Consider the following 23,299-nt stretch of genomic DNA (forward strand, 5'->3'; position numbering starts at 1 on the left):
TGAAACGAGAGTTCTGTGGGCTAAATGTGCTGTGTAGCGGTTTTTCTAACTACAATACCAGTTTCTATAAATTTTTGTTTTGTAACTCGAAGGCACTGGTACATGTACAATATGTAGTTTGAAAATAGGTTCTTTTCTTACTATAAATCAAGAGTGCATATTCCACATCTACTAGTGCCTGGGTGCAAAGTGCAGTAGGAGACCTGATAAAAACAAACCACTGTTGATTAAACAATTTTGCTGAGCACAAAATGTGGACAGTGTTTTAAAATACATAGTAAATTTTTAAATAATTTGCACTTGGATGCAGTAATTCAAGATTAAGGCGTGCTGTAGCATGTGAGCATGCAAATTAGCAAATATGGTTTAATAAATTAGCCATACTCTGGTTACTAAAAGAACACAGGCATAGGCAGTCATGCAAAAGTTCAAGTTAAATATCACACTGTTAACATTTGCCAGCAAATGGTCGTATCAAACATTATAATTATACTGAACAAGGGTAGTTTCTTGGGATAGTTTGCAATTAATGAGATAAAATTACGTACAGCTTGAATGACAAGAACTGCGAGAGATGACAGACTGCGCTGACTTCCAACAATATTTTATTACGTTGCCACATCATGGGTATGTGTACAAAAGCGGGCATGCGCGGAATATGAGTCAAGGGGTGTCTAACAGCAAGTGACTGTACTAAGAACATCTTCCTTTGAAAAAAATAAACAATAGAATTTCTATCTGTTGAGATACAAGACTTCACTAGGGGTCAGCATGATAGAGGGGTCACCAACGCACACACTAACCGGTTTTCTAGTGGAATCTGCTTCTATAGTTACCCGGATGACCTGTGTCTCGCTAAAGCTTCCGTACCTTCAAAGAGGGGCACGCAGCCGCAGTCCCAGCAATGGATGCCGAAGTGGCCTTGAACAGTGTTATAGACGTTGTTATCGTGCTCTCCTAAATGATTGTTTAGGCGCCTGCCTGTTTGTCCAACAAAGTGAAATGAGATATTGTAAAGCTTTGCCTCCTTAACAGCCTCAATAAATCTTGCTCACACGAGATGCAACATAGTGTTGCTGCACAGGTTGATTGCCTTTCTTGGGTTGGCTACCCTTCGGCCTTAATTTCAGCCATAGCGGAACAGCTTCTGAAGTGCACAAAACATGACGAGCACGCTCGGTCAAGGAACCAGCCGGTTGAAAGACACAGGTTTGCAGTGCTATTGTATGTTCATGATGTCTCCCATAGGCTAAAAAAGATTGGGGAACCTGCAGGAATCACAGTCCTTTTCTCAGCCCAGGAAAAGCTGGCAAGGCTCTGTAAGCGTGTAAACGCGCCTAAATCGCGTCAGAGTTGTTGCTCTGCCGGGCACAGAAAACGTTTTGCGATGTGTGCAACGAATGTGGTTTCCCAAATTCCCATTTTGAGGCAGTAAATATATTGGAGAGACAGGCAGGCGCCTAAATGGTCGTTTAAGAGAGCACTATAACGTCAATAACACTGTTCAAGGCCACTTGGGCATTCATTGCCGGGACTGCGGTTGCATGCCCCTCTTTGAAGATACGGAAGTTCTAGCGAGACACAGCTCACCCGGTAAATTATTGAAGCTGATTTCACCAGAAAACTGGGTAGTGTGTGCGTTAGTGCCCCCTCTATCACACTGACCCCTAGTGAAATTTTGTATCTAAACAGAATGAAATTGTGATGTTTTTTTTTCAAGTGACCATGTTCTTTTTACAATGACTTGCTGGTAGAACACCCCTTGTGACTGGCTTTCATCTTCTGCGCATGACTCCTCTTGTGTATACACACACGATGTGGCAACGCAATAAAATATTGTTGCAAGTCAGTGGAGTGTGTCTCTTGCAGTCGTCCTTCACGCTGTACGTCATTTTTTATACTGAACAGCCAATATTGATTCAAAATTAGAAAAATATAGTACACATACGAGCTGCAAAAATGCAAGTGATGCAGCAAATGGCCTTTAGCTTTCCAAAAGAAAAAGAAATGTTCACGGTTAACCACGAGGTGCAGGGACTCCATTCTCTGAGCATCTTGACCAACGCAGCGCATGGCATTGCTGGAATCTTGCATCCTGCATTAGCAAAATAAGAAGAGAATCATGAAAATTCAGTCCGTGCAATTACACATGTACTTTGCGGAAAATTTGATAAAGCAACAAGCTCCTCAAAGTAACAAACTTAATTAATGTGACTGGGCAGAATGCACCGCTCAGGCAACTGGGCAAGACAAGTGAGAGGTAGAAGTTTCTATTTTGCAAATTAAGGAATTGCATGTTACTGTGAATGCTAAACCACTATATAATTGTTAACACAAGGCACATAAAGCAGCAAAAACATATAAATTTACAGTAGCCTTTTCACCATAGAAAATAAGAGTGAATAAAATTTAAAGACAACCAATGACATTTCTCAACATAGACATTTGTCCAAGAGTGTGTATGTGACCTTAATACAAAATTGACATTATGAAATCTGCAATATATCTGCATTACACTTTATAAGTACTGCAGGTGAGAAGCTTACGGGATATGGCACATTAAGAGTGAAATGCACAAGGCATTAAAAAATGACTGCTTTTACACAGCATTATTACACTAGGAGACAAAGAGTACTGTTTTCCAGAGAGTGCACGCAAAATGAAAATGAGGGAATCCCCACTGGCATTCTCATTTGCCCTGCAACACATGCATCCAGCCCAACAATATCCAAATCTCCAATGCAGTTTATTAGACACTTTCTGCATCCTAAAATTTATCGTGTATTTCTTATTTACTAATTTAGTAAGAATTGGCATTTTGGCATACTTTCCTCGAAAATTTAGCATGCATTGTCAACTATTTTTCTTAGAGCACGCCCCCTTCTTTCAATGGGTTAGCTTGGCAATGCACTGACAAGTAGTATTCCCTTATTTAAACTTATGATCCTTCCTTATGCTCCCACTTCAAGCTCTTAACTCTGATGCCCCTCCGACGCAGTTTATGTTAACCTGTGACTATTTACATGGTCCTTCTTTCTGTAGCCTCTCAACTAGAGCCTGAAATTTCTTGTCTCCTAGAACAATCATCTTTCTTGCCCAAAACATATTGCACGGTTACCCCTCATAGGGGAGGGAGGAGTACTGTATATGAGATTTCACATATTCAATGAACCTCAGAGACACAACCATTTCTCATCCTGTGTTGCTACTACCCACATGAGTTACAATGGTTGTAAATTGGCTACCTGCCCTCTCTCGCTTAAAAGTACATTTTGCCATGTGGAAAATGACCATAAGCATCGCATTTCATTGAATGAGTGCTCCTGTGCATGTTTTTTTTTTCCGTCCTGTAATGGCTAGGTTCAACATGGCCAAGTTGTTTGAAAACTGTCTAGCCTCAGCCAATACTTTGTGTAGTTTCAAAATTATGAAACATTCATTTCTCAAAACTTGTCCCAAATTAAGCACGAGACATTTTCATGATGCAAATGAGGTAAGGTTGTGCTTAGAGACTATGATAGGCCTGCTATATCCTGCAAAACTGTGTGAAATGAAATATGCTTGCAATTTTAATGAGCAGCTAGCTCAGTACAATTAGGCACATTACCTGCGGAAACGTTTTTTTAACGCTCCCGAGAGGTCCTGGTTTCTTGTAATTTCTTCAAATCCCTTGCAGTCTAGTTTTCAATCCGGTGCATTTTGATATTGTATTCAAAATAAAAACAGCTGAAATTTTAAGGTATTGATAATTATATGGGAATAAATTAAAGGTAGAAGAGTGTAATGCAATGAGCAAATAAAAAGCTCATTGCAGAGAGTAAACAAATATTCCTTTCCTGCAAATAAATTGGTAGCAGGAAGGTCATATGAAATTAGCAGTGAATGCACAATAAAGAATATGATGCTACAATGCCCCGGCATTCTGTGAATATTCTTGCACAAAGAAAATCCTCATTATGAAAGAGCATCAAGAAAATGCAAATGTATACTTTGGATCAGCAGTCATACCTGCAGTATGCACTGTAACATCGGCAATATTTACAACCACAGACAACTGCACATCATATCAAGCTTAGGCGGCCAAGGAGCCTGAGTTTTAAACTATAACTTGACTTATTATATTACACTACACAACTATATCTACTTACAATGTTGTCTTCTCAACCGCTTTCAAGAAGACATTAACCATCTGTCTGAAGGCGAACGCAAGTGGCTTGCTCTTGATGGGGGCCACCAAGGCTGGGCATTATGAAATTGCTCCTGCCATCTGCATGACCTACGAGAAACGACGCTCTAAGTACAAGATAAACAAATGCTATTAGAGCAAAAGACAAGATCATTCGCAATGAGCCTCGTTTTGGTTTGCACGAGAAAAGCCAAGAATATGGACTTTGTGCTGCTTACTGAAGAAGAAGCAAGCCTCCTTCCAGATGTTCCAGTCATGCATTAAGATTGTCACACAGCTGCAAGCTTGTATGCTCATATGCTGCTGTCGCCAGTACGCCAGTATGCTTTGAAGTTTATTATTTCAAGTTAAATTGATTATTGCGTTTTCTTGCCAATTCTTGGCAAACAGACCAGCAATGAAGTAGCTCACTTACACACATACTCCCTTTTGAGGAGCGAATTCACACACACGCGCGCATGCATGGGCGCGCACACACACACGCACACACATGCCTCTACCACATGAGCAGCTTCCTACGCTTGACACACATACATATTTTTATCCTGTGTCACTCCTACTGCTAAGGCATAAAAAATCTTTTGTGTCACCAACCCCAAACTCCTCAACCTACACCTCCAGCTTAAACACTTTCTCGAGAGCCAGGACAAGCCTTCTAGCTTCCCCAGAGCTCCAAACTGTAGTTACGAATTTCAATAGGGCTATAGGTGACAGCTCTCGAAGGGCATGCAAACTACCCGGAGACCTAAAGCTTGTACAGTAAAAGCTCGTTAATTCGAACCGCAAGGGGAAGCCGCTTCAGTTCGAATTAACGAAAGTGAAGGAGAGCAACAGTACACTGCGATTTGGAAGCAGTAGGGCATGTCAGAAATTTGGCATGTCAGAAAAAGATTGCGCGTGCCGCGGACACACGCCATCTTGAAGTCGAAGCTCTGGGTCCGACTGTGCCACACTACCGATGTCCACCGAAACGAACGTTAGCCGAGGCTTAACACCATCACAATGAATCGCGATGGCCGATACCTCCTAAGCTGAAAACAGACGTGCACAACCGATGAAGACTGCCGAGACAAAGACGCTGAACATGTGACGGTGGCGAAGGCCCTGATTCGTTGGTTCTTGATTGCAAGCGCAGCTGCGACGTACTTGATTCGCTGTGTTACGATGGCGCTTGCCGTGCCATCTCCGCACAACATTAGCAGCTGTACAAGATTTGCAAAGCGTCCGAGATTCGCAACGGGCATGAAGTCTCGGAGGTTACGTAGAACGGAGAGGCGGCAGCTGCCGCTGCCTTCTGGATGACCCCGCATCGGTTAGACTTTTTTCCGATTTTGCCTTCTCTCGCTGTTCTCTCCGTTTCGGAGGCAATACAGCCTTGTGTGTAGGCAGTAGGCGCGTTTCTCTGGCCGTGTGCCAGGCGAGCGTAGTTCGAATTATCCGTGAGGGAACCTTCTCACGTTCGAATTAACGGACTTTTTTATACATACACTTCTGTGGAGCTTGGCCGGACCAAATCGTAGTTCGAATTATCCATAAATTCTAATTATTGAAGTTCGAATTACCGAGCTTTCACTGTATATGATACCTCTAAAGCACAACACTTCAAATTTTCAAAATTCATTAAAGCTCCTGAAGACAATTGCTATATACGTAGAATATCTCGAATAACCTGCCGCTAACAATTTCAGCGGTTGTCTGCATCAAAAAGAAATGTGGGCTAATGAGAAATCCACGTATTTAAGATCGGAACTAGTGTAATGGCGAAACACACTACCAGATTTCTTAATCATTTATTTATGCTCTGGATGTAATGTTCCTTTCACAATAACAATCAAGGATATCGATTCATCAGGGCATGGGAGGAAAAAGGACGAAGCGTATACCTGGCGCGTTCCCACTGGTGCTCCCGAGAAACGGCGCCTCATACAGCAGTTGTCCAGAGTGGCTTGAAACCAAACTCGGCTTTCAGGCGGGAACACTCGCTGCACCAAATCGGAAGAGTTTTATTGCGAGTAAAACTACCGGCCTCATGCAATACATACGCACGCACACAAAACGCACTCACACGCACACACAAGTATACGCACTCTCAAAGCGCAGACACAAAAGCGCGCACGCGCACATTGATGCACACAAACAAGTACACATACATGCATGCAGGCAGACACGCTAACACGTGCACGCACACACAGCGACCCACAGACAACACACTCACAAAACACGTACGCACTAGACACGCGCAAACACGCCGGCCCATACAAACCGGCATGTACTGTACGCGCGCACGCGCGCACACGCACACACAGCGAGCCGAGCGCACGCACGCACACACACACAGAGCGAGCTGAGCCGAGCGCACGCACGCACGCACGCACACACACACAAAGCGAGCTGAGCTGAGCGCACACACGCACGCACACACAAATCGAGCCGAGCGCGAGCACGCGCACACGCGCAGACAAAGCGAGCCGAAAAAATGCTGAAGGCGTCCGGCAAGCAGCAACAGCAGCACGCGAACGCATCAGGGAGAACCAATACCGCGCCGGTTCTTTCGAAAGGTGGCAAAGCCAGTCGTCCTTTTTCTACGCGACGCAAAAGTGGTCGACCACATTTAACTGAAGTGCGAACGACCGTATTACAAGCAGCCGCGCGGAACGCACTAGAGAATCACATCAATGAACGCTCAAGCGCTAAGAAAAAAACGTAACTATGCAGGCGCACCACGCCCGATGAAGATTTGACAAACATTAGTCACACGGGACGCGATCGAGGTAGTTCACTTGCCCTAGTAGGAGTGCAGCTGCTCTTGCTCTTACATTAGCGAATTATGAATTATGCTACGAGATCACAGTGAGATATTTCTAAAGCGAACAAAACAAATACCAAATAAACGGGCACTTGCCTGAATATGTCCGTCATGCCAGTACTACCGACCGGGCACGTTGCAATTTCTCGTTTCAGCCTTCGTGGATCCATCTTCCAGTGCGTACGAACGCTTTGCTTTGAAGTGGGGCACGAGTAATACACAAAGCAAGGGCCACATCGTTTTCTACCCCGCGCGCAAAACTAATCACACGTTTAAAATTATTTCGCACAGCGCGCGACGCGAACGCATGCGAAAACGAGCATGATGGCGCAGCTTCCGCCTTCCCGTCCTGCCGCGCGCCGTAGTGATGGTACAGCGTTGGCCGTCACTTCCGGTCGCTTTTCATTGGGCATGGGGCGGCCGCGCAAATTGAACGTTTATTCTGACAGGTTTGCTTGCTCGCATGGCCGCCTGTTTGCTGCCGCTTCGTTGTGGTCTCTAACTAGAGCGGTGAGGCGGGTAGTTGCTACTACGTTTCGTGCCGAGCATTTTATTTTGGGGTGGGGGGCGCAGCCTGTGCTGCATCACTGAGGGTACAGTACACAAATCGGGACCGTGAGCGAGACGATAGGCGCCCTTCTGCTGGTGCGATTAGATTATTTGCTGCATCCGAACGAAGCAACTTTGCGAGGTCACAGCGTAGTTTCAGCGATAAAGACGCTCACATCTTGGTCGTGCGACAGCGACGCGTAAACATTCATGAGGAGACTGAAAACCGCGTTTGCAAGTGCGTATGCTCTGGATAAGAAATTACAGCTTTGACGACACCAGCCCTTAATACATAGGCTCAGCCTTACAAACTGTATTTGAGGATGCACTTAGAAAGCAGATCAGTAGCTTAGTAAACCTCTGAATGAATTAGGCAAGGTACTTGGAAATTCGGGTTTGAGAACTTCCAACGTGATCTCGCCTCTATAAGTCTTCTTTATGGATTCACCATGGAAATTGTACGTTGATGCCATTGTACAGCAGAGGCTCGTCTAACAGCACGTCCCTGTTTGTTCAGAAATGTATCCAAACAGCTTCTTCCATTTCACCACTTTTTGTTGGGCTATTAAGGGCACCGAAATATTAGTGCAGAATTGCGCAAGTTGCTATCTTGTTTTCGCTCTGCTACTGCAGTTTTTCTAGAAGTGTTTAATTGCATGTTAATATTCCTGTGAGCACGAAAAATAATGATAATGAAATTGTAAGTGAAAGGGCGTTCTTTTTCTGGATGATACATTTTTCGAGTGGCCGTCATGCCAGTAACATCAGACTCCTTGAAGAAATATCGACAATCACTTAGGAATGCGAAAACTTAATCCCTTCACGCATCTACACCTGCAATTGTCACGTGACCATGATACGTTAGTTCATACATTGTCACGTGTTCTTCACAATTCTACCTTAATCTCCCGTAATCCACCGTGCTATAGTTTGTACGAACCTTAATGCAATTTATTCCACCCTTATTCACATTATTTCACATTATTTACCCATAATTGCTCATAATTAACGTTGTTGTATTCACTACATTCTGTATCACTACTGACGTCATACAAGACAGAGATGACTTCACATTTTATTTATTTATTATACATACATTCAAGGCCTAGTAGGCACAACAGAAAGGAGTGGTGAAAATATGCAATAATTGCAATGCAACGCAAGATTAGAAAATCAAACCATAAGATAATTTGAACGGCGACCTTGAATTAGTGGTGTCACAAATTGAGCCTGTGGAGGCGGGAAGGCGGTTGCATTCAGTGGCTGTTCTTGGTAAAAAGGAAGAATGGCATATCAATTTTGTGTTGATGGTCGATGCGAGACGAGAACTTGGTGTGGTGAAAAGATTTTCTTTACGAGAAGGGTTAAATTAGCATATTCTATGAAAAAGACAGAGACGAAAGTATTTGCGACGTAATCAAAGGTCATGTTCATCTAGTGTTCTTTTCATGGACGTGACGCTAAAATGAAGTGAATAATTTGAGCGAATAAAACGGGCGGCGCGATTCTGAATGCTCTCTGAATGCTTTCAAGGGAAATGACAAGATTGTCGTGAGCAGGGTCCCGTATGGATTGTTGTTGCGGAGAACGCCACCTTTCCTACCTGAAAGGCCATGAAACGCTTTCGCATTAAAAATGCAATTCATACACACATTGCTCATAGCGCGGACGTGTACACGTTACTCAGATTTATGCATCAATACGTTCAACACCCTTCAGGCGTCGAGTTAACACCCTTCTTCGAGCAAAGTCACACCTTATGTGTGGTATACACCCTCGTGATAGGGTGCTTTGACCGAAAAGGGTGCTAAAAGGGTGTGGGCATGGGTGTAAATGCCGAAAGCACCCCTATTAACACCCATAAGGGTGTAAAAATGTTTAGTGTGTAGGCTTCCGCTATAGGGGCGTTACATTGTCAGTTTCCTCGTTTTAAGATTAGTTTTCACGTTTCTCTTAGAGGGTGCGTGACGCCATCGCGTTAATGATGCAAGCCAGACTAGTAGAGGACGACCAGCCCTCCTTTTCTGAAAGCTGCTCCGATTTGTCAAAAAAAAAAAGACACGAGAAGTGTTTCGGTAAACGTGGACTCACGGCTACCTCCGTTTGCAAAAAGCCCTCGAGGGTTACCCTGGCAACTGGAAAGCACGCGCTCTGCTCTTCTGCGACTTGTCTGATCCAGGCGCATTGCCCTGTATAGTACCCGGGAGAACCACAAGACGGATGCGTGACGTCAATGGTGGTGGCAGAATCGCGAAGTGCCCTGCACATTTTTCCCGTTTGCCACGATATCCGGTATATATGGCTCGAGCAGCTTCCAATTTTCCTCTTACTGGCTAATGCTGGTGAACGCGATTTTCTCCTTGAAATTTGAGGAAATATGGCCTTCCTTGTTACAACTGAAGCAGATAATTGGTATCTTGGCCTCTAACGCGCGCTCTATGTTGGCCTTAGCTTTAGCGGCCTCACCTGACGGCTGTCTCTGCTAGCCCTTCCTTTGCCACCTCTGCCTTAGTCGATGGGCCTTTGCTGAACTCGTCGCTCGTAGATTATTTCCTATTCGTCAAAATTGCGTTGCGAGGGGAAAATCGCTTTACAGAATAGTCCTCTTTATCTAGCCATTCTTCCTGAAATGTTTATTCTTGTAAGTTTTGGTGTGTGTAGTATTTTGCCGCGAGCTACGCTGCCTTCTCTTTGTCTACCTTTGGGAGCCTGTCCTAACGTCTAACTTCTTTTGGACGAGCTCGGTAAAATTGCTCCAGTGGTATGCATCCAAGCACTTTTTCGTGGTTGCCGTACACTTCTGCATTTCTGAGCCAATTTTTCAAGTTACACTTTAACTCGTGCGCGGTCATTCTGCGACTCGCTGCCCCTTTTTGCCTGTCTAAACGGCTGCTAAAATGCCTCGGCAGAGAGGTGGTGTTTCCGATGAAGCGCAGATTTTAACTTTCCTTAGTTTTCGTAGTATTCTTCAGACAAACGTGCGAGAACTTCCGCTGCCTATCCTGGGCCAACTGTAAGGAGTTTCTGAGACCAAACGCTCCCGTTCAGCCCTATCTTTTTTCACGTACGTTCGAAATTCACGAGAAAAAGTGAGATAACAGCGCCTATCCTGTAAGGTATCATCAGATCCTGTATTCTCAGTTTAGGTGAATAATCTGCACTGGAAACGTGACTTGAACGCGCCAAGCTGATTTGAATTTGCTTCCAAATCTTTCATTTTAAGAGCGTGATCTCGCTCTTCGGGCTTTCCTTTCTCCTCTGCCACCTCGCGCCTTTATCTGTCCTCTGCTAGTCTCGCGCCTTTTCCTGTTCTCTACGTCCTTGCGTCTTTCCATTCCCTCTGCCTCCTGGGAACTTTGCTTTTTCTGCGTCGTCGCGCATTTTTCCTCGCATCTCCTCTCAAGAATTGCTCCCCAAACTTCTTCGACTTCCTCCTCAGTTACCTCTTGTGCCCTCAACGTCCAGAATGGCTTCCTTTCGCCTTGACACGGCTCTCTAAATGCCCATCTCCTGACAAACATCAAGAAGGTCCTGTATCCTGAGCTTCTCCATCGCGATCTGACGGCTCGTTTCCGGTTTTGCCTCGAAACTAGCATTGCTTGCGAAGCCGGAAATCTATGCAAGGCCTGAAGTGCATTAAGACAAAGCCCCTACAACCCTTTCAGAATACTTGAGCAATTGTCGTTAACGTTTACTTGTGGAACAAATGTCTAGCGATTCGAAATGCAAACGTCTGGCACTCAACCCTCAAGAGTAGCTGATGCCGGTGGTCCTCTTGGCTGTCGTTGAGTGGTGTAGCGGGTGTTATCTGGCTTCGAATCCCACACCTTGCCGTCCACTGTTGTGACTTCAGGGTGGAGGACGAAAGACGGACTCTTTGTGCAGACGAAGGAGAAACGAACAACTTTATACAATATTTACAGATAGTGGATGATAGGGTACATGTAGCTGGAAGAGCGCATCACACCGACAGGGTGACTGGAACCGACTCTATCTGCTCACCATGGGCAGGTTCTCCCTTTAGTCCCTTTGGTGATCGCTCGTCGGCAGGAACCAGTTTGGCAAGTGCCGACGTCACTCGCGTTGAATTTTTTATTCATCGGGGAGATGGCTGGGCGATTCTTAAAGTCCTCCTCGTCGAATTCTTGATACGTCGAGGAAAAGTGGGAGCTCCCGTCACCTCGCTGATATGCACATGGTGCCCTAGTATGGAAGCTCCTGGCTCCTTGATGATAGCGACGTGGTGGACGTAGTATAGCAGCTCCCGTCACCTTGATGATAGCCACGTGGTGCACGTAGTATGGCAGCTTCCGTCGCCTCAATGATATGCACGTGGTACGGCACAACAAGCCTCTAGAGCAGTAGCGGAAGCAGGATGTCTCCCGCTAGATGTCATCGCTTACCAAGAAACAATTAGTACCCGTCTTCGGCGTGTTCCCTTGCTTCTTCCCAGGGAAGAAGCACTTCGTGTACCGCACCCACGTAACCCACACTAAGTCTTGCTTTGGCCAAGCTCTGCAAAACTTCCGCCTTCCTCTGATTACTTAGCCACAGAAATTACTACCTCCAACTTTTCCTCCCTGGACGCTTTCACTTCTATATCTAAACCAGTTTCTACCCGGGGTAAATGGGACGAAGTGTCGCATGCTACAGGCCACACTTCTGCAGACAACCTTCCTCTATTTAGCTGAGAAATATATTCAGCACACCCACATCTACACAGATGTTTCAACCACTCGGGGGACTTCCTCCTTTGGTCACCACGTGGCCTCAACAGGACAAATGCTTTCTTGTCGGCTGCAGCGGAGGACATCCTGAACGACAGCAGAGCTTCACGGCATCAAAGAAGCTATCCTTTATATACAGCGCCATGCACCTGATCAATAGTCGATTTTCACTGACTTTAAAGGAGCAGTACAAAAATTGTGCACTCTGTTAAAAAAAAACAATCATTAGCCTCTTTCTTTTGACATTGCGTACTTACAGCCCCTCGCCCTTGCATCAGGCCACTGGGTAAAATTTCAGTGTATACCTGGTCATTTTGGTATTCTGGCCAACGAGAAAGCAGATGACGCAGCACGCAAATGTATTGAACACTAAAACTATAACCGGATTTATTTCACTAGATATTGTGTTTCCGAAGTGGCTAAAAGATTTGCTTCTGAAGAAAAGCACCGGCTGTGAAGCTTGCTGACCCAGCAGTATGGTTTCCTTTGCTCAATCGACCCATATCTCAGATCCAAACTCCCATCCAACATTCCTCGCCATTAGAAGCTCTATATAATCGTCTTGGCCTGAACACCGCTTATGGAAACGGCTTACGGTACCGCTTCTGTCAAGTGACAAGTTCACACAGCAACAACTGTGGCTCACTTGAAACCGGTGGGCATATGCTGTTTGAGTGTCGAGCGCATGTCGACGAGCGTTCCTTCTGTAAACATTGCATGCATTTGTTTACACAGAGACCTTTGCCATTGGGTTGTGTATTAGGCCCTTTTGCCTGCCTCACACAACCGAGGCGTGCGATGATCTTTTTATTCACATACATAAAAACATTGGTCAACCCGACAAACTTTTGTTCTACTCTGTCACCCTCATGTACCTTTCACGCCGCGAAAGCTATCACAATATTGTGGCTTACTGCCTACACTGAAGGACTTTACAATAGCACACCGTTGCCCATGAGTCAGAAAACTCAGTGCCCATTTTTTTTACCTTATTCCCTTTTTTGTGCCTTCCTCCTCTCTTTCTCTCCCCAATTTCATTCCCCACGCCAAGTAGCATGTCAGCGATGTCTGTACGCCGACTAAAATCTCTGCCTTTCGTTAAAGCATTCGCTCTCTGTCTTCGTTTAACAGCGGCGTTAAGAGCAAACCTGGCCAAAGAAAGCACAGCGGCTAAGGTTTTTTGGTCGGGTTTAACATACACGGGGATCATGACGGACAGAGTTCGAAAGAAACTTTCGGCGAGACCTTTAATTTGGAATGATATGCTCATGTAGTCTTATGGATGGAGTTAGAGGCAGGCTAGACTTCAGCCAGAATATGAAAAAGGAACGCCTTGCAAATGGTAACTCCGAAGAACATGAGGTGGGCCGTGGCGCTGGATAATGGCGCAGACGAAAAACTTGCCGACTTCAGAGGCAGCGCCAGAAGAGCTGCCGTTTCAGCGTAGCCAGTCAGAAGGTCCACAGCGCGGACAATTAGGCGGTGACCCGCGTCTGTAAGCGCGAGTAACCTGTAACTGATTGGAAGGGAACAGAGCGTCGCGGCAATGTTTGCGAAGGACTGGCAGGAAGAGATGGGCAACGTCATCGGTATTGACATGACACACATGAACCGTCGTACTTGGCGACACTTGTTGACAGGCCAGGCCCAGAACAGTAAGTCTTAAGTTGGTCGTAGGTTTTCTGAAATTCCAAGTCACCATTCTTGGCATTGTCGTGAAACGCTTGTAAAACGTGTAATCGAAGTCAGTGAGGGAGGACCGGCACCCATTCGGTACCGGTACGGTGGTAAACATCCCTAAATAATGATCTAACATATAGTTTAAAACGTGCAACTTGTCGTAAGTGGCTACGGATGGCAGTAGGTATCTGCACGTTAGATGGAGGTCACGTCACCTTACTAAAGAACGTCCACCGAGGTCATGAACCGTATCGGGCTAATACCCATCGTCTTGGTTGGTCGGGTGGGCAGTGCCAAACAGATTTAAGGTGCAAGATGGGCATTTGGCGACAGCGGGCTGTGAGACAAAGCATCAGCGTCTTGGTATTGCCTGCCAGACCTATGTGTAGTGTAGTCGGACTCCTGTATACGCAGCACCCAACGGCGAAGGCGTCTGGACAAAATCTTCAGAGACGATAGCCAACGCAGAGCATGATGTTCAGCCACAATTGTGATCTGGCAGCCTCATAAATAAGGGCGAAACTTTTATATGAACCACACGATGGCAAGGCACTCCAGATCAGTGATGGTATAATTTTTCTCAGCAGGCGAAAGAGTACGGCTTGGGCAGGCCACGATTTGCTCTTCAGATGCGTGGTTCCGCTGCGGCAGGACAGTCCTGATGAACTGCCCACTTGGGGGAGTGCGTAAGATAGTAGAGGCTGTGTCAGTGAAGTGGCGAAGAACTGGTTCTGGCGTGAGACATCGCAGGAGATTCCAGAAGCTGGCTTCCCAGTCATCCTTCCTGGTAAATGGTGTGGTCCTGGCCACTGGTTTATGAATAGGAGCTACGATAGTAGAGGAGTCACAGGCAAAGCGGCGTAAGGATGACGCTGATCCGAGAACGCTGCGATGGTCTTTATGTGCGGTCGGTGTTGGGGAATGCAGTACAGCAGCTACTTTGTAAGAATCGGGATCAATGCCGTGCTTGCTGAAGACATGAAGTAAAGGTTTGATGCTGAGGCTCGGAAATTGAAACTTCTTGTTATTGAGCTGGAGATAGGCCTTGGCTAGACACGTTAGAACATCTAAACGTTCCAGTGGTGGGGAAAGCTGGACGATAAGATGGCAGTGTCGTGGCAGGTAACAAAGGCCGAATTTCTGTTTGAGGCCGCGCAGTTCGGTATGGATCATTCGTTCAAATGTGGCTGACGCACTGCCCAGTCCACAAGGCGTCACACTGAATTCGAGAAAGCCATCAGGCGTTGCTAACGACACCTTCCCTTTCTCGGGCATATCCATCAGGACATGCGAATAGCTAGAGCGCAAGTGAAGTGTCGAAAAGTATTTGTCACCTTGTAACGTATCCAGAGCATCGTCTATACGAGGCATAGGATAGATATCCGTTCGAATAATTGTAATTGCTGCTCTATAATCGACGCAAACGCGTTCTGAGCCATGGTGGTTAAAAAAAGTTAATTATGAGGTTTTGCGTGCCAAAACCACTTTCTGATTATGAGGCACGCCGTAGTGGAGGACTCCGCAAATTTCGACCACCTGGGGTCCTTTAACGTGCACCTAAATCTAAGTACACTGGTGTTTTCGCATTTCGCCCCCATCGAAATGCGGCCGCCGTGTCCGGGATTCGATCCCGTGATCTCGTGCTCAGCAGCCTAACACCATGGTGGTTTCTTTTTAACTAGTACGACTGGAGAAGACCACGGGCTTGCGGAATGCCGTATAACGTTCTGCGCGAGCACGTTTTGAATTGGTCTTCTATAACCATGCGTTCAGCTGCCAAAACATGGTAAGGGCCGCTCACAATGATGCGGGAACCCTCTCTCTCGAAGCAATGAGCGGCCGTCGTTGTTTTTACACAAGCCATTTGAATAAACAGCAAAGGAAGTTCGGAGCTTACTTAATGTGGTCATCAAGGAAAGAGTCTGCATTGCGCTGAGATCGGAACTGAAAGTGGCGCTGAGGTATGTACGCACATATATATATATATATATATATATATATATATATATATATATATATATATATATATATATATTTGTTGTCGTCTAGGCAACTGTACATACATAACTGTGTGCGCCTACCGATCAACGATCACCACCAAAATAAATGTGTTCACACCTTTGTTCAAAATTCACTGTCCCCTCTGCGCCACGGGACAAACAGCTTCGCTGGTCGTCCACTTTTATAGAGTGGAATGGCTGATTTTATTGACACAGCGCAAGTAATCTTCAGCATCCTTGAGAAACATGGCATCGTGAGCGCGCACGCGCGCAGCGGGACTGCTCGTATCTATTATTTCCTTAATGAAATGAAGCAGTCACTTGCTTTGTTTGCTAGTTCAGTGCCTGTGTTGTCAACACTATACTTCTACGGCGTCTGTGGCCATTATTTTAGCGCAGCTTATACTAGGAACAGGAACGAGCAAGCCCACTTTTACGCTGCATTTGACTTACCCATGCCTCCAGCGATAATTAATGCAGCCGGTGTCGCCCGCCTGTTTCATATTTGGAAACACCATTCTTCACCAGGTTCGCATTGCATAGGCAGAAAACTTCTGAAGAATGAGTGTGAACTTAGCACAACTATATTAACTAAACTGTTACAACGATATTTAGACGCATTAACATTAGTCGAAGAACGAGACATTCGGAAAGTGGTTGCGTTCTATAAACTTGGTACCAGAGATTATCCTGCTAGTTAAAGGCGAACATCTCTAACGCGCAGGTTAGATATAAATAAAACAGATTAATACAGATAAACTAAATACAGATATCGAAATATATGTAATAGAAGCCTAAATTCATATACTGATATACATTTTTTTGACGTAATGGGACCTTTTGGAGATATCTTTGTAAAAAGACGACGAAGGTATCCAGGAATACAGATACAGCAATACAGAAACAAGAATACAAATACTGGAATCGTTTACTATTTCAGAGTTGTTCGTGTTCCACGAAGGCAATCTCTTGAACAAACACGCTTCCTTCTATCCCGCTCCTCTGATTGGGCGATTTCTGTCCGATAATAGCTCGCGCTTTCTTTTTCTTTATATTTTGGTTTGTCACCTGTCAGCCGCATGTCGAAAGTGCCTCTGCGCTTGTCACGTGCACGCGAAGCACCGATCTGCGTCTCGCTCGTAGTGTCTCTCTATGCCGTGTAGCTGTTCATGTGGCTGTTGTAACTGAGACGGTTAAGGGGAAAGCGATGACACGTGCTGCAAACACGTGAGCCCATTTCCAAAGAAAAAATAAAGTAACGAGACAGCCGTGTCGCACAGAGTTTCCCGATATAGTCAATATATCATAAAGAATTAATACATCCTTATGCTGAAATAGAGGTACACAAAGGTACAACTAAGGTGCTATTACGATACTCCTGTAGCATGACACGGCCCTGCTCTGATTTGTACTAGGCTTTGCATAAAGCTTATTACTTTCTTTATTGTTGTGTCAATTGCTTAAGGCGAATTTTTTTTTATTATTATCTAACATTCATTCGCGGCCAAGTTTGTCGTTTATGCTTTAACCTAATGCTGATTTCTTTGTTTCTTGTTGAGTGCATAACTACGCCCTTCTTTAATGCCTTTGGCCCTGACGGTGAATAAATAAGTACAAATGCGTGCACTGGTCGCTTAGTGGCTACAGTGCCGAGCTACTGAGCAAGATGTAGCGTGTTCGAATCCTGGCTACGGCTGCCACATTTCCATGGGGACGATGCGCCAAAACACCAGCGTACTTAGATTTCTATGGATGTCAAGGAACACGATGTGGTCCAAATTATTCCAAATATCCCATTAGGGCGTACCTCACATTCAGTTTGCGGTTCTGGCACGTTAAAACCCATAAATTTGAATTAAATAAAAAACAACTAACGAAATAAAAAAGCGATACCCGCATGCTTCTCTGCGGCATGGCTCAATCCAGCCTAATTGCGGGCATTGAAGCCAAGAAATATGTTCCCGCTTTTAATCTTCTTTGACTTTCGTTTCATGAACTGCCAATGCGTCTAGATTATGATCACTTATCAAAAATACACCTACGCCCTTCTTAAAGAGAAGCTTTTGTTTCCTCTCGCTTCGAATTTACTTTTTGGTATTCTTCTACTGCTGCTGCTGTCATGGTTGCTTTCTTGCACGCCTAGTCATGAAATGGTTGAGAGCGCACTGAAAGTGTGCAACAGAAGAGACATGACAAGTCATAAAACGTGACTGGAATAAAGGAAGCATGGCCGCAATGTCTTCCATCGAGCTCACAACAAAGCCCTCTACCCACAAATATTGTGAAAGCTTCAGGGTTTGCTTTGGGCTCATGCGAAGCTGGCCGAAGAGAACGTAGACAGAGAAGGCAGAGAATGGGCAAAAGTGGATACTCTACCTAATACGTTAACAATTCAATGGCGAATTGACATTTTGCCTACATGGCGCGGGAGAGGGGAACGCGACGTCAGAAATCGTGCATCGTTTTTGGTGTCTACATTGTCGGAATGGCAGCTGCTACTTTTAGCAACAACTGATGTCTGAGTTGATAAATGCAGTCAAGGTATGGGAAAGTACGTTTCGGCTATTTCTGAAAAGTAAAGATATGGAAATTCCTCTCACAGAGAATGAATGCCGGACACGCACACACAAAGTTCTAATAAAGCACCATAGCGTAAAGAGGGTAGTTACAATATTCATGCAAACGATCTCCAATATCTTTATTCCATTACGTAGACATCAAACAAGTGTCAGACAACCAACTCTTTCTTCACCTGTATATTACAGAATAAGGTTGTTTTTAAAATCACAGACATTTCTAAGAAACAAATGTAGGTACATTTTTAAGTATAAATAAGTTTGCTGTACCTAAGCTGGTGTCTTGAAACTCAAGTTCTTTCAAGGCGGTCTATTTCTTAAGGCACGGCTACGTTCCAAGCATGTTCTTTGCTTTTGGAAAACCTTTCTGACGTTCTCAGTTATGGACTCCCTGCAAATAGCAAATCTGAATAAAATGCCCACTGGAACAGTTTTACGTTGTCAAGACCTTCGGAAATTTGGCCATAGGCACAAGTCTAGACACGTGAAAAATAATATCCTTAGGAATTCCCGGCGTGCGCTTCACCGTGTTTTGCCGCTTGCAATGCTTATCATTCGTTGATTGCAACTAAATTAAATTACGGAGTTTTCCGTGCCAAAACCACGACCTGATTACGAAGCACGCCTTAGTGGGCAACTGCACTGCGGCCGGGTTTGAAACCCGAGACCCCGTGCTTTGCGTCCAAACAACATTGCCACTCAGCAACCACGGCGGGCGTAGATGGTGACTATAATTGCGTCTGACCAAAAATTTGTTTGATGCCTGGTAACTGCTTTAATGTTGCCTACTTGTTCACCGAGATACCGTTGTTTAAGAGGGCTAAGCACGTTATGTGCAGACACTTTTCCTTGATAGTCACGACACATCAAGCGTCCGAGACGTGTCCGACTATCATCCAGACATCCAGCATAAAGCATGACATCAAGCGTCCGGCTGTCTGAGCTTGTGCTTAAAAAGTCCGATCTACTTACTAAGTTGCTCTAAATGATTTCCTAATACCTTTCTGCTGCTTTTTGTCACTTGGGACTCTGGCTCAAGGAGCTGAACAAACATGTTTGCGACTCTGTTTCTATTCATCTTCGAAACACCTGCAGACCATCAATGCAGACATAAAGTCTAAGACACACATATTATTATACGCCACAAACGCAAGCAATCTAGAAGGAATATTGAAGCGCGTGCAATTCACAAATCTTCAGTGCCCTGTGCAAATGGTTGTGCGATAAAGAAGTGCTATATTTTGGAACACGATTTATATGTTTTTTTTGCTGGAAGTTCCGAACACGTGACACCTATCTGAATTTTCTATTCTCCCATAGCTTGGTACTTAAGCCTGGTTTACTTTCAAAATAAAGATTCTTGAGAGTAACTGCTCTTTCCTGTCATTTCGCTTACTTCCTATGGATAACACCGCGCTAGTAACCAAAGGTGAAAGTTATAGTTCTCAAGCCTCTGACGCACGAGAGTACGAATTAAGTAGGTCGTGGCCGGAGAAGAATGATGAGTGAGATTAAAAGTATGTACTGGAAATGCAGCTTCGTATTCACGAGGAGGATATCGTGGAGGATGCCGCATAGATACGGCTATAGTGAGGAGTCACTCCTAGAGAATTTCGTCGAGTGTTAAGGGGGTTTCTTTTCGACGTGGCTTGACAGCGGCATTCTTTGACTATAGCGCAAAAGGTGGTGATGTTGTTGAACACAAGCAAATTGAAAGCGAAGTAATCAACCCCCTAATGTCGTTTGAAAGCTTATTGAACTCGTACATGTGCAGGGTGACTTTGAACAAATAGAAAATGCCTTTGGTATGAGAGGAATCTATGGCTTCGACGTCAGCACACAGATAGCAACGACCTTCTCTGCAGGGAGCTGTCGACGGAATGCGTTGGCTGAAAGGCTAACAGGCTTCTCATTGAAAAGCTTCCAGCTAGCTATCTTTTCTTTACTTATGATCAACCCCAACTTTTAGGTAATTTCCGGCAGAAAAGAACGTTAGCTATCATAGCGATTTATACTGCTTGTTCTCGGTGCTGATATGCTCAAAAAAATCTTTGGTTTTATCAAACATGTAGGTCAATTTCCGCTGGAGAAGCGGAAAAGGTCAAGATGTGGAATGCTGACGAACGTAATAGACGTAGGTAAAGTAGCTGTCGTGTGCGATTTCCATGTTCCAGGTTCCATGGTGACAGGTTCCAGGGTGACGTAGCGGACGTTCCGATTGCTGCGAATTTCCGTGGTGTAAACAGGAAACACGCAAGTCAGCCAAAAACCACTAGTGTAGCTCAGTTAATAAGGAACTTACAAGGTGAATTTATAACGCTCGTTCAAGCGCGACTAACATGGTACATGATTCGCAGCCAAAAACACAATGCTACAGCCTACCTTCGACCTCAGCTTAGCCTCATTATGAGGTTGATGTCCGATAATCAATCTAAAGCTGCCTTCTTGACTTTGTAGTCCTTCAGCGTATAACTCGGCGCCTATGCGGAAATGTAAACAAAAATTTTTTTATGGAACCTATACGATTTGCTCAGCGCCACAACCAAACAAACAATAAGGTAAACACTTCAAAAAGTGGCGCTTTCGCTAGAAAGGCTACGGACCAATTGCGATAGCTAATTAGTAAATAGCTATATGAAGTAAGAGTAGTAGTTTTACAAGCCGTACGAACTCGTAAACATTCGCCTACTAACTCAATTAACAATGACATAATGTGTAAGCGCGCCTGAACGAGGATATAGAATGAGACAGGCACACAGAAACAGCGCTGACTCTTTGTGTCTGTTTTTACGTCCTTCTTCAGTGGCACCTACACATTCGCTCATGAACTCAAACCCAACTAGCGCACCAGTTCTTTTTAACTAAATTACAAACCACGGTGTAACGCGTGCACAGATAAACACTAACCCATATCGCTCCTTGAACGCGGAAATCACTGCCAAAATGCTGAAGTGAGAACTCGCAGCAGCCGCAGCAAGCGAATTGCGCTTCATGCATCGCTCGCTTCCACGAGAACGAAATGTCGAAAGCAAAGCGCATATGAAGCTCTAGGCACTCCGCGCACTCTGCATATATAGCACCTCGCTTTAAGAGGAAGCTTTAGCTTGGGCCCAACTCCGACGCGGCCTATTCAAGTACGTGTAAAACGCAAAAACGTTTTTCTGAGATGACCCCCGGACCAATATCAATTATTTTTTTTTTTTGAATTTGAGATAGAATGATACATTCGAGTGACTGTTGGGAGCAGAATTTAGATTTAGGTCCTGAATTTTGTTAAAAAAGATTTTCAGAAATTCCTAAGCATGAAAAAAAATAGAAGCACGAAGTTTATAAATTCATAGCTCTGCATCAAGAGAAGATATCGCGGTTCTGTAAACGGCATCCATTAGATCATCCATTTTATATCTTACAGGAGTTTGTTACGTTGATTAAAAGGGTTCTGCAAAAGCTGTATTCCCATAATACTAAATTTATGAGATTCAAGTTCAAACCTACTTTATGAAGTTTGCACATTCGCCATGCACACTCGTATCATCTACATATGTTTAATGTGTGACCTTTTTTCAACGCGCAGCAATGCCACTGATGGTGATATCGCCGTCTTTCGTATCACGGACGTCTCCCATTCCCCTTTACATTCCTCTTCCTGCAACTACACTACACACACCCGCCGTGCCTGCTCAGTGGCCTTTGGGGCTGCTAAGCGCGAGGTCGCTGGTTCGAATGCTGGCAATGGCGGTCGCATTTAGATGGGTGTGAAATGCGAAAACATCCGTATACTTAGATTTATGTGCACCTTAAGGAACCCCAGGTGGTCAAAATTTTCGGAGTTCCTTACTATGGCGTGCCTCTTAATCACAAATTGTTTTCGCACGCAAAACCCCATAACTTTTCATCTACACTACGCAGCAAGACATAGCGTTAGCTTTACTGTATTGGTCTACATACTGTCATTGTTTGATATGGCAATCGCCCACCCTGCACTTCAGGTGCCTCCGATATTGGTCTGTGGACTAGATATGAAATCACTTGGACATTTAATTTAATGCTTGTAATTGTTTTTCTTGTGATGTTCTAATGATGAGACCTACAATAATAAGGTGTATAGCGCAAAAATTGACACTATTACACCACCTACCATGCTGCCGAAGTAGCCTTGGCGTTGCGCTGATGAGCCTAAGCGCACGGGAACGAATCTCAGCTACGGCGGCTGCATGACGGTGGGGGAGAAATGAAAAAAAAAAAAACGCCCGTGTACCGACTTCTGGATGCCCGTTAAACACCTCAGGTGGTCCAAAAATAGCATGGGGTACACAACTACGGCATGCCTTGTGATCATAGAACCGTTTTGGTGCGCAAAACCCTGGCATTTTTGACCCGTTACTTACCAGTATGCAGTAAATACCGATGCGTGGCCTAAAAGGAGCAGCTTATCCAACATGACAAATAAGCACTATGTTAAGGTTAACTTGTTGTGCGGCTTATATTATATGCATTAATTTACATTTGGGTAATACAACATAGCTTTTATGCGAGCTTGATACGATATTTACAGAATACATTTTACGTAAATGCGCACATGCGAGCATAGTCAAGGTAGGGGTCAAAGGAAGAGCTCATACTTCAAACTCATTTGATAGAGCGTTCACAATCCACTTTGTTTCCTGTTCACGGCCTAATAATGCTTTATTATTAATATTATTATTACCTTAATTATTAGAGCCTTTAGTAATATTAACGGAACATTGTTATAACAAAGCTGATCACCTAAAAGG

The 23,299-nt window shown here is 44.6% G+C and overlaps 1 long non-coding RNA gene across 2 annotated transcripts; it reads right to left on the reverse strand.

Annotated features, from left to right (window-relative positions):
* Positions 1-1,836: 1,836 nt before the first annotated feature.
* Positions 1,837-7,200, reverse strand: LOC135916374 (uncharacterized). Of its 2 annotated transcripts, XR_011507678.1 has the most exons (4): positions 7,089-7,200; positions 6,070-6,168; positions 4,149-4,276; positions 1,837-2,095 (listed from the first exon to the last, which is right to left on the reverse strand). It is a non-coding gene; the product is annotated as an uncharacterized lncRNA (long non-coding RNA). The 2 variants fall into 2 exon arrangements; XR_010568910.2 differs by lacking the exon at positions 7,089-7,200 and having other exon boundaries at positions 6,070-6,456.
* Between the last annotated feature and the right edge of the window lie 16,099 nt (positions 7,201-23,299).

The sequence above is a fragment of the Dermacentor albipictus genome, chromosome 8 (genome assembly GCF_038994185.2).
Source record: "Dermacentor albipictus isolate Rhodes 1998 colony chromosome 8, USDA_Dalb.pri_finalv2, whole genome shotgun sequence".
NCBI classification, from domain to species: domain Eukaryota; kingdom Metazoa; phylum Arthropoda; class Arachnida; order Ixodida; family Ixodidae; genus Dermacentor; species Dermacentor albipictus.